This window comes from Aquarana catesbeiana, linkage group LG06 (genome assembly GCF_042186555.1).
Source record: "Aquarana catesbeiana isolate 2022-GZ linkage group LG06, ASM4218655v1, whole genome shotgun sequence".
NCBI classification, from domain to species: domain Eukaryota; kingdom Metazoa; phylum Chordata; class Amphibia; order Anura; family Ranidae; genus Aquarana; species Aquarana catesbeiana.
This window is the reverse complement of record NC_133329.1, coordinates 149,139,841-149,149,699: the sequence shown is the minus strand read 5'-3', so window position 1 is coordinate 149,149,699 and position 9,859 is coordinate 149,139,841. Positions and strand designations below refer to the sequence as shown.

Here is a 9,859-nt window from a genome sequence, read left to right as displayed (position 1 = left end):
TTAAAGTGAAGCTCCACCCAAAAGGGGAAGCTCTGCTTGTTTGACCCTCCCCCTTCCACTACTACATTTGGCACTTTTTGGGGGGATGGGAAGAGCGGGTACCCGTCAGGGCGGGGATCAGCCCTTCCTTCCTCTGAGCTGGCTGCTCAGCTGTCGGCTAATTGCCAGCTCCTATCTCTCCACAGTGACTCACCTATTTATGATATCCTGCTCGTCAGTCCTGCCTACTTAAGCCTGCCCATCCAAGATTATCTCTGCCTTCGCCTTGGTCAGCATCACAGAGACTCCTGCATTCCTGTTAAAGACGTGCCTGGCTGACATTCCTTATGGCTCCAGATCCTGCTTGCTGTTCCACTACGGTGATCTCTGGCTTCCTGACTTTCTGGCTTGTCTGACTATCCATTCCGGTTACCGAACTTTGGCTATGTTTTGACTACGTTTGTTCTATTTATTTTTATTATTAAACAAGTGTGATTTAATGGTACTTCTGTCTCGGTCTGATTCATGGTTTCTGATAGTAGGTGGAGGCCATGAATTCAGAAGATGCAGTCAATCCACTTGTTGGTAATATTTTTTCCAGATTGGATGAGCAGGATCACTGCATGGATCATGCAGTGTTTGCCATTGTGTTACAAACTCTCCTGAGTCGCACGGCTCACCTGGAATCTCCCATTGTGGCTGCTCCGGTACAACCTGTGTTGCAGGCCATCCCTGCTGCTGTCTCTGTTCAGGCACCCGCCTCAAGTATTACCTCTATAGGAGGTATGTCTGGTTCTGCTCCGCTTCCCCATTGATTTGGGGGCGATCCAGTCCAATGCAGGGGGTTTCTCAACCAGATTGAGATGTACTTTGAGATGCTGCCCCAGGCATTTCCCACGGACAGAAGCAAAGTAGGTTTCGTGATATCTTTGCTTTCTGAGAGAGCCTTGGCCTGGGCAAACCCTCTATTGGAGACACAAAAACCTGTTATCTTGAGTCACCCTGAGTTTGTGGTTTCCTTTAAAAGGGTATTTGACATTTCCGCACGCTCCGCTTCTGCTGCAAGTTCCTCATGTCCATCAAACAGAGTACGAGAACTGAATTGAATTCCGTATTCTGGCAGCAGAGGTTGCTTGGAATGAGAGAGGGAGGGAGAGATTGTGCTTTTATTGTGGCCAGGCAGGTCACTTTTTGAAGTCTTGTCCTACCCATCCAGGTTGAGGTCCTGTCATGGACAGACCTTAGGTGGCGTTGTTTCGTCCCGTTATCCAGAAGGATAAACCCCTGGTTTTGGTCACCCTTTCTTTGGCTGAGTTGTCCATCAAGATACAGGCTCTAATTGACTCTGGGGCTGCAGGCCTGTTTATTGATGGTGCCTTTGTATCGAAGCACTCTATTCTGCTGCAGCTGCGTGACACTCCACTTGCCATTGAGGCTCTTGACATGAGACCTCTAAAGCCTGCCTATGTGACTCATGAGACTGTTCCCTTGTCCATGGCTGTAGGGGCTCTTCACCATGAGATAATTCAATTCCAAGTTGTTTCCGCTGGTTATTGGTTATCCCTGGTTACAGAGGCACAACCCCTCTTTTGATTGGCTTTGTGCTGAGGTTCTCTCCTGGTCGCCACAATGCAGTAAGACATTCTTCCAGAAGGTAGCCAAGGTCCTGTGCACCTCTTCACTCTCCTCCCTGCCAGAGGAGTAACGCATTTTTAGCGATTTCTTTTACAAAGGTCAAACCGGTGCTTTGCCTCCACACCGGTCGTATGATTGTGCAATTAACCTTCAACCTGGTGCCATAACCCCTCGTGGCCGGGTTTACCCTTTGTTGGTCTTGGAAGATAAGGCCATGGAGGAGTATGTTACAGACGCACTTTATCGAGGTTTCATCTGCAAATCCTTGTCTCCTGCTGGTGCTGGTTTCTTTTTTGTGAAGAAAAAGAGTGGTGAACTGAGACCTTGTATTGATTATAGGGGTCTTAATCGTTTCACGATTAAGAATGCCTATCCGATTCCATTGATTACGTAGTTTTTTGACTGCCTCAAGGGAGCAACAGTTTTCACAAAGCTTGATTTGAGAGGGGCATACATTCTCGTGAGGATTAAGGAGGGTGACGAGTGGAAAACTGCGTTTAAAACCAGGCCATTATAAGTACCTCGTAATGCCTTTTGGCCTTTGTAACACCCCGGCAGATTTTCCAGGAATTTATTAACGATGTCCTCCTAAATTTGTTGCAGTTATGTGTGGTGGTTTATCTCAACGATATCCTCATATTTTCCAAGTCCCTGGATAGCCACCACACAGATGTCTGTTGTGTGCTTCAGAAACAAAGAGGGTGTCAGGGAATTTAGTAGACCAGACTGTGTGGACTGCACAGAGGAAACCAGAAACGTATGTAAGTGAAATGGTGTTTATTAAATAGGTGACAAATAAGTGAAATATAAACAGTGCAAACCAACCACAGACCCACAAACTACAAATAATATATACAAATAACTGGATATACCGGAATCGTAAACAAGCCAGGCCGAGGTCATACACAGGGAGGTCAGCAGATGGGTAAGGATGGGAAACCAACAGGACAGGGAGAGGATGGATGAATAGGCTGCAGGGCAGGGATACAAGGAAATCAGGACACAGGAGGGACAGGTCCAGGATGGGTTCGGGATAGGGATCAGATCAGAAACAGGCTCAAGGTCAGGATACAAGCAGCGAGGTCAGGGCACAGGGAGAACGATACCAAGGCCAGCATGTGAGGGCTTGCTGGGTATTTATAAGACTGCAGTAATTGACCTCACGTTACACCTGAGCGCAGAGAGTGCGGTCTGCTCCACACTGCCGGAATACACCCGCTGGTGGACACTGGTACTACGGCCCAAGGATGCAACAGTGCCACCAGCAGGTGAGTCCTCTTATTACAGGTCCTAGGTGTTGGAAGACACCCGCTGGTGGACACGGGTACTGCGATCCAAGAGACCGATAGCGCCACCAACGGGTGAACCTTTTCATGACAGAGTGAACAATCTCTACTGTAAATTGGAGAAGTGTTAATTCCATCGTGAACAGGTTAAATTCCTGGGTTATGTAATTTCCACTGCTGGTTTTTCGATGGACCCAGAGAAACTTTCAGCAGTCCTACAGTGGCCCCGACCTGTGGGTTTACATCCTCTGCAGCGTTTTCTTGGCTTTGCCAACTATTATTGGAAGTTTATTCATAACTTCTCATCTCTGGTAAAGCCCCTGACTGATATGACCAGAAAGGATGGTAACGCACAGAATTGGTCTCTGGAGTCCATTAAGGCCTTTGAGAGTCTCAAGGCTGCCTTTGTATCTGCTCCTGTGTTGGCACATCCTGATCCTACATTACCTTTTATCCTTGAGGTTGGTGCTTCTGAGACTGGAGTTGGTGCCCTTCTGTCTCAACTTCCTACCTCTGAGAGCGCTATGCATCCTTCTGGCTACTTTTCCAAGAAATTGTCACCTGCCGAGTGCAATTACGAGATTGGTGACAGAGAGCTGTTAGCGATCATTTTAGCGCTGAAAGAATGGAAACATCTCCTTGAAGGTACCACTCTCATTCTTACTGACCATAAGAATCTCACATTCTTGTCTGAGGCTAAACGCCTCTCTCCCAGAAGAGCGCAATGGGCTCTTTTCTTGTCAAGTTTCAATTACATTGTCTCATTCTTACCTGGTACTAAGAATGTAAGAGCTAACGCTTTGTCATGACAATTTCCCCCCACTTCCAAGATGGAGTCAGTTCCGGTTGCTGCGATTCCGCCTGATAGTATTCTGGCTACGGTTCACACCAGTCTCACTTCTCCTTTGGATGACAGAATTCTTGCTGCTCAGGTTCATGCTCCTCCTGAGAAACCTTGTGACCGCTGCTTTGTCCCAGAGAGTCTCCATACTGCCATGCTCCAGACTTACCATTCTACCAAGGCTGCTGGCCACCCTGGGAAGAATCAACTCTTTTGGGCTATTTCCCAACAATTCTGGTGGCCTAGTCTACATGCTGATGTAATTGCCTTTGTAGCTGCCTGTTCCGTGTGTGCTTAGAGTGGGACTCCACGACACCTTCCAGTGGGCCTCCTACAACCCATACCTAATGGAGAGAGGCCCTGAACCCACCTGTCTATGTATTTCATTGTGGAGTTACCCAACTCCCAAGGCAACACAACTGGTGGTTGACCGATTCTCGAAAATGTCTCATTGTATTCCACTTAAGAAGTTGCCCACTTCTAAGGAACTGGCTTCCATTTTTGCTAGGGAGATCTTTCACTTACATGGGCTACCCAAGGTGATTGTCTCGGACAGAGGTAGTCAGTTTATGTCCTGGTTCTGGCAGCCTTTTGTGCACAGTTGGGAATTCAGCTTGCTTTCTCCTCTGTGTATCACCCGCAGTCTAATGGGGCCGTAGAACGAGCCAATCAGTCCTTGGAGCAATTCCTACGCTGCTATATTTCTGACCATCATAACAACTGGTCAGACTTCTTACTGTGGGCGGAGTTTGCTCACAATAGTGCCTTGAATTCTGCTTCCCGATTTCCCCCATTTATGGCGAACTATGGTTTCCAACCTTCCATGTTGCTTGACTCATTTGTTCCACAGAGTATTCCTGCGTTAGAGGAGCATCACCGCGGTCTTCATTTCACTTGGACACAAGTCCAGGAGGCTTTGCGACATGCTAATGATAGGTACAGACTCCATGCTGACCGCAGACGCCTGCCTGCGCCTTCCTACCAGTTTGGGGACAGGGTCTGGCTGTCATCTCGCAACCTCCGACTTTGTATTCCCTCTCTGAAGTTCGCACCTCGGTTTATTGGGCCTTTCTGTATTCTTTGCAGGATTAACCCAGTGGCTTACACATTAGACCTTCCTTCTAATATGGGTATCTCAAATGTATTTCATGTCTCCTTATTAAAACCTTTGGTCTGCAACCGCTTTACCACCTCGGTGCCTCGTTCTCACCCTGTACAAGTTGAGAACCATGAGGAGTATGAAGTACAGTCCATTGTTGACTCCCGTAGGTTCCGTGGGTGCATACAGTACCTGGTGCATTGGAAAGGGTACGGTCCGGAGGAACGCGCTTGGGTCTCTTCCTCGAATGTACATGCCCCTGTCCTCCTCCGTGATTTCTGTAGACTTTTTCCCCTCAAGCCTGGTGATCCTCCGAGGGGGAGGGGTCATTAAGGGGGTACTGTCAGGGCTAGGCTCAGCCCTTCCTTCTCTGAGCTGGCCGCTCAGCTGTCGGAAATTCACCCCCCTCCTTCCTTCTCCTGCAGTCTTCTGGGACACGTCACAGGTCCCAGAAGACTACTGGACCATTCACAAGGCACATGTGTGGTAGGAAACAGGCTGTGAAGCCACAAGGCTTCACTTCCAGTTTCCATTACTACAGATGCCAGGGCCTGCACCCGAAGCCAACTGGAGAATCGGCTCGAGTGAGGACATCATGGGATCCCTGGACAGGTAAGTGTCCTTATATTAAAAATCAGCAGCTACAGTATTTGTAACTGCTAACTTTCAATTTTCTTCTGAAGCATCCTGGAGCTCTTTTTTAAGGGCTGGGCTTGTAGATAGTTGCAGGGCTTCCTCCAACCTGCAGATGTCACTGTGCTATTATTACAGATAGAGAGGAATCTAGTGAGTCTGTCCCCCCGAAGATGTTATTGTGACGAAACATGTTGGGCATGGCTTGTCTGTGACAACATCTTGTGGTGGCGTGGGTCTGTGCTGGTTGTTGTCCTGACTCGGCGTCTCTCTATTATCAAGCCATCAGCCTGCTACAAGATTTTATATGCATGGATTGAATGATCCTTTTTTAATGTCATGTCGGAGCTGCAATTTTATAAATGGGTTAGGTCCTTTACATACTTCACCATGGGAAAGTCATTTTTTCATTGTTTACCTCGATGCTGGAATCCACTGCATGGTGTAGTGGAATTGTTTCTAACCCTGATATGTTAAGCATTTATGACCATTTATAATCTAATGGTCCAACTAATCTGGTAAGAGGCGCATTTGACTATTTCACATGGTGGTGGACTATCTCTGCACAACGGATTGGAAGGTGCAGATGCCGGTCTTCTGTCAAAATAGCCAACTCATCAGAAACTCCAACTACTTAACTTCCCGTTTCTTTAAACCATCAGTAATTGGAGATTCTGACAAATTGCTGTTTGGACATAACACCAGCAACCGAATACAGGCCGGTGCACGATATTATGAGCAGAGATTGTTACTCGGTTCCAATATTAGCCAACAAAATAACCGCCTCTGAGGCGGCGACAACTTTGTCCTCGTTAGCCGCTGTGCTGTCAAAACAGCTAAATCTTCCTGTACCGAACTGTTTTCGGTTGCCAGTGTTGTGTCTAAACAGCAGTTTGTCAAAATCTAGACTCACTGATGGTTTAACTAGTTATGGACCGCCTGCCGCAGTTTTGTTGCGGCATGTTGGCTCCCCTGGGTGAATCGCCGTCGTATGTCGGTGATTTGTGGACGCGGCCGCACGCCCATTCACGATGGGGTGAGCCAACCAGCGGGTCCGGCGGACTCGATATCCGCCGCCCACTTGTGATCGCTCCAGAGACAGGCAGAATGGGGATCTGTCAGTCTAAACAAACAGATCTCCATTCTGTCAGGGGAGGAGAGAGAGATTGTCTGTTCCTAGCGATCAGGAACAGCGATCTTTCCTCCCCTAGTCAGCCCAGCCCCCATACAGTTAGCAACACCTCAGAGGGAACACATTTAACCCCTTGATCGCTCCCTAGTGTTAACCCCCACCCTGCCAGTTACATTTATACAGTAATGGGTATTTTTAGCTCTGATCGCTGTATAAATGTCAATGGTCCCAAAAAAGTGACAAAAGTGTCCAATCTGTCTGCCGCAATGTTGCAGTCCCACTAAAAATGCCATAAGTCTATCCCATAGTTTGTAGACGCTATAACTTTTGCGCAAACCAATCAATATACGCTTATTGTGATATTTTTTACCAAAAATATGTAGCAAAATACATATTGGACTAAACTGAGGAAGAAATTTGTTTTTTTTACATTTATTTTTGGGGGGGGGGGGGGGGGGATATTTATTATAGCAAAAAGTAAAAAATATAGTTTTTTTCTTCAAAATTGTTGCTCTTTTTTTGTTTATAGTGCAAAAAATAAAAACCGCAGAGGTAATCAAATACCACCAAAAGAAAGCTCTATTTGTGGGAAAAAAAAGGACATCATTTTTGTTTGGGTACAGCGTCGGACGACCACGCAATTGTCAGTTAAAGCGACGCAGTGCCGTATCGCAAAAAATGGCCTGGTCATTAAGGGGGTAAAACCTTCCAGTCCTTAAGTGGTTAAAGAAACTGGAAGTGACGTGGTTGGAGTTTGACAAGTTGGCTAAGTTGACAGAACACCGGCACCGAGGGAAAAAGACAGCGGGTAAAACCAGCTAGGGTGAGCACACCGCTGGATCGTGGGACAGGTGAGTGGCTGTTTTTAAAAAGTCAGCAACTACAGTTTTTGTAGCTGCTGACTTATTTTTTTTTTCACAGGAGACTGGAGCTCCACTTTAATGCATAGAATGCATTAAAGTTAAAAAAAAAAAAAAAAAAAAACTCTCACTTTAAATCAATGGATGACACAGTGGGGGTTATTTACGAAAGGCAAATCCACTTTGCATTACAAGTGCAAACTACAAGTGCAAAGTGCACTTGAAATTGCACTGAAAGTGCACTTGGAAGTGCAGTCTCTGCAGATCTGAGGGGGGCATGCAAGGAAAATAAAAAACAGCATTTTAGCTTGCACATGATTGGATGATAAACACAGCAGAGCTTCCCCTAATTTCAGATCTTCCCCTCAGATTTAAAACAACTGCACTTCCAAGTGCACTTTCAGTGCAATTTCAAGTGCACTTTGCACTTGTAGTGCAAAGTGGATTTCCCTTTTGTAAATAACCCCCATTGTGTGTATTTTCGATAATTCATAGACCAGATTATATGATCTCATTTTGCGAAGAATCGTTTGATCAGGTTGTCACATGTATGGTCACCAAACCAGTCTGCTACTTCTGCTTTTTCAGAAGCTGCCCCCTCTCTCTGCCCCTTCCTGCCTTCCTGCCCTGTGCTGGCTCTATGACTCCAGTCCACACCCTGCTATTATACAGAGCTCCATTCAATGGAAGCTGTTCTCTGCCTAGCAACCGACTCTACCAACACAGCTTTACAACTGATTTTTCTCTTACACTTTTTAAAATGAATATTTGAAGATTATTCCCGAAATGTATTTAACGGATATATTATATTAACAGCACAGAACATCCCCTTCTTTCTAGGAACTTCTCTTTTGTATACATCCTCCCCCTCCCTGTGTTCATGGTTGGGGCCGTTGCCCTGGAGACGAAGTACACATCTCAGCTGCCGGAAGTCACTTTCACCTGGAGTCTGCTGTCATTCTAATGGAAGTCGTGTTGTGATGCTGAACATACTGAAAGCAGCTTAACAGGTAAAAACAAATTATCAGACGTCATGTGTGATATGCCTTGTATGTTTTTTTTTCTTTTTTATATATCAATAGATTTTTATTGGATAATGAGAAAAAAATAAACAACTAGGTTTCGTTCACATGGATGTTTCCTGGAACAAACGTTCCTGCGTTATATATATATATATGCTTTTAGATCAATTTTTTAGGTGCGTAAAACTGTCCTCTTTTCTATTCCAGTACCGGAATGCATACATATGTCCTCAAACGCAGATTTGTAGATTTTGTGTTATGGATCTGAACGCAGTGCATGTTTTATGCAGCTGTGTGGATGTCACCATTGAAAACAATGCTGCTACGTTCAGATCCGTAAATAAAAATAGATGCGTTAATGAGGCCTTACAGAGAATTAGTTGTACGTGTAAAGTCGAACAAACCATACATAGCATTGTATCCATTATAGAGAAATATGCTACTATCATAGCTATAGAACTGTTACAAAAATAAAGAATGTTATCAGTGAGTTCGATGCCTCTATGTCAGGGGTAGGCAACCTTTTGAGCACAGTGTGCCAAAAAATGTTTTCAAAGAAATTGAGTGTGCCGATTTTATAACAAAAAAAAAATTAAACTTCACACTCTTAATCACGAAAAGGATTTTTTATAAAGTAAATGCGGTAAACTACTTTAGTAGTGAGAAATTAACATCCTGCACTCTCACACCTCAGATCAGCCCCAATTCCTGCACCTTCACACCTCAGATCACTGCCCCCCCTGCAAATCTGGCCCACCACTGTACATCTGCCCCCTCATCTGCCCCACCACTGTAACCCCCCTGCTCATCTGCCCCAACACTGTACTCCCCTGCTCATCTGTCCCACTGCTGTAACCCCCCTGTACATCTGCCCCACCACTGTAACCCCCCTGTACATCTGCCCCACCACTGTAACCCCCCTGCTCATCTGCCCCACCACTGTAACCCCCCTGTACATCTGCCCCACCACTGTAACCCCCCTGTACATCTGCCCCGCCAATGTACCCCATTTCTCATCTGCCCCACCAATGTACCCCCTTTCTTATCTGCTCCACCACTATAACCCCCTGCAAATCTGCGCCACCACTGTAACCCCCTGCACATCTGCCCCACCACTGTATTACCCTGCACATCTGCCCCACCTCTGTACCCCCTGCAAATCTGTCCCACCACTGTAACCCCCTGTTCCCCCTTTCTCATATGCCCCACCACTGTACCTCCATGCACATCTGCTCCACCACTGTAATCCCCTTTCTCATCTGCCCCACGACTGTACCTCCTGCACATCTGTCCCACCTCTGTTCCCTCTTCTCTTCTGCCTCACCACCGTAACCCCCTGCTCATGTGTTCCACCGATGTACCTCCTTTCTTC

General features: G+C 46.3%; 1 protein-coding gene across 1 annotated transcript in view; it reads left to right on the top strand.

Annotated features, from left to right (window-relative positions):
* Positions 1–8,221: 8,221 nt before the first annotated feature.
* The window catches only part of VWA3A (von Willebrand factor A domain containing 3A), a 138,169-nt gene continuing 136,531 nt past the window's right edge, over positions 8,222–9,859 (top strand). The window contains exon 1 of the mRNA XM_073591043.1: positions 8,222–8,475. The gene's annotated coding sequence lies outside the window, so the exon portion shown is untranslated. The remainder of the gene's footprint in view (positions 8,476–9,859) is intronic.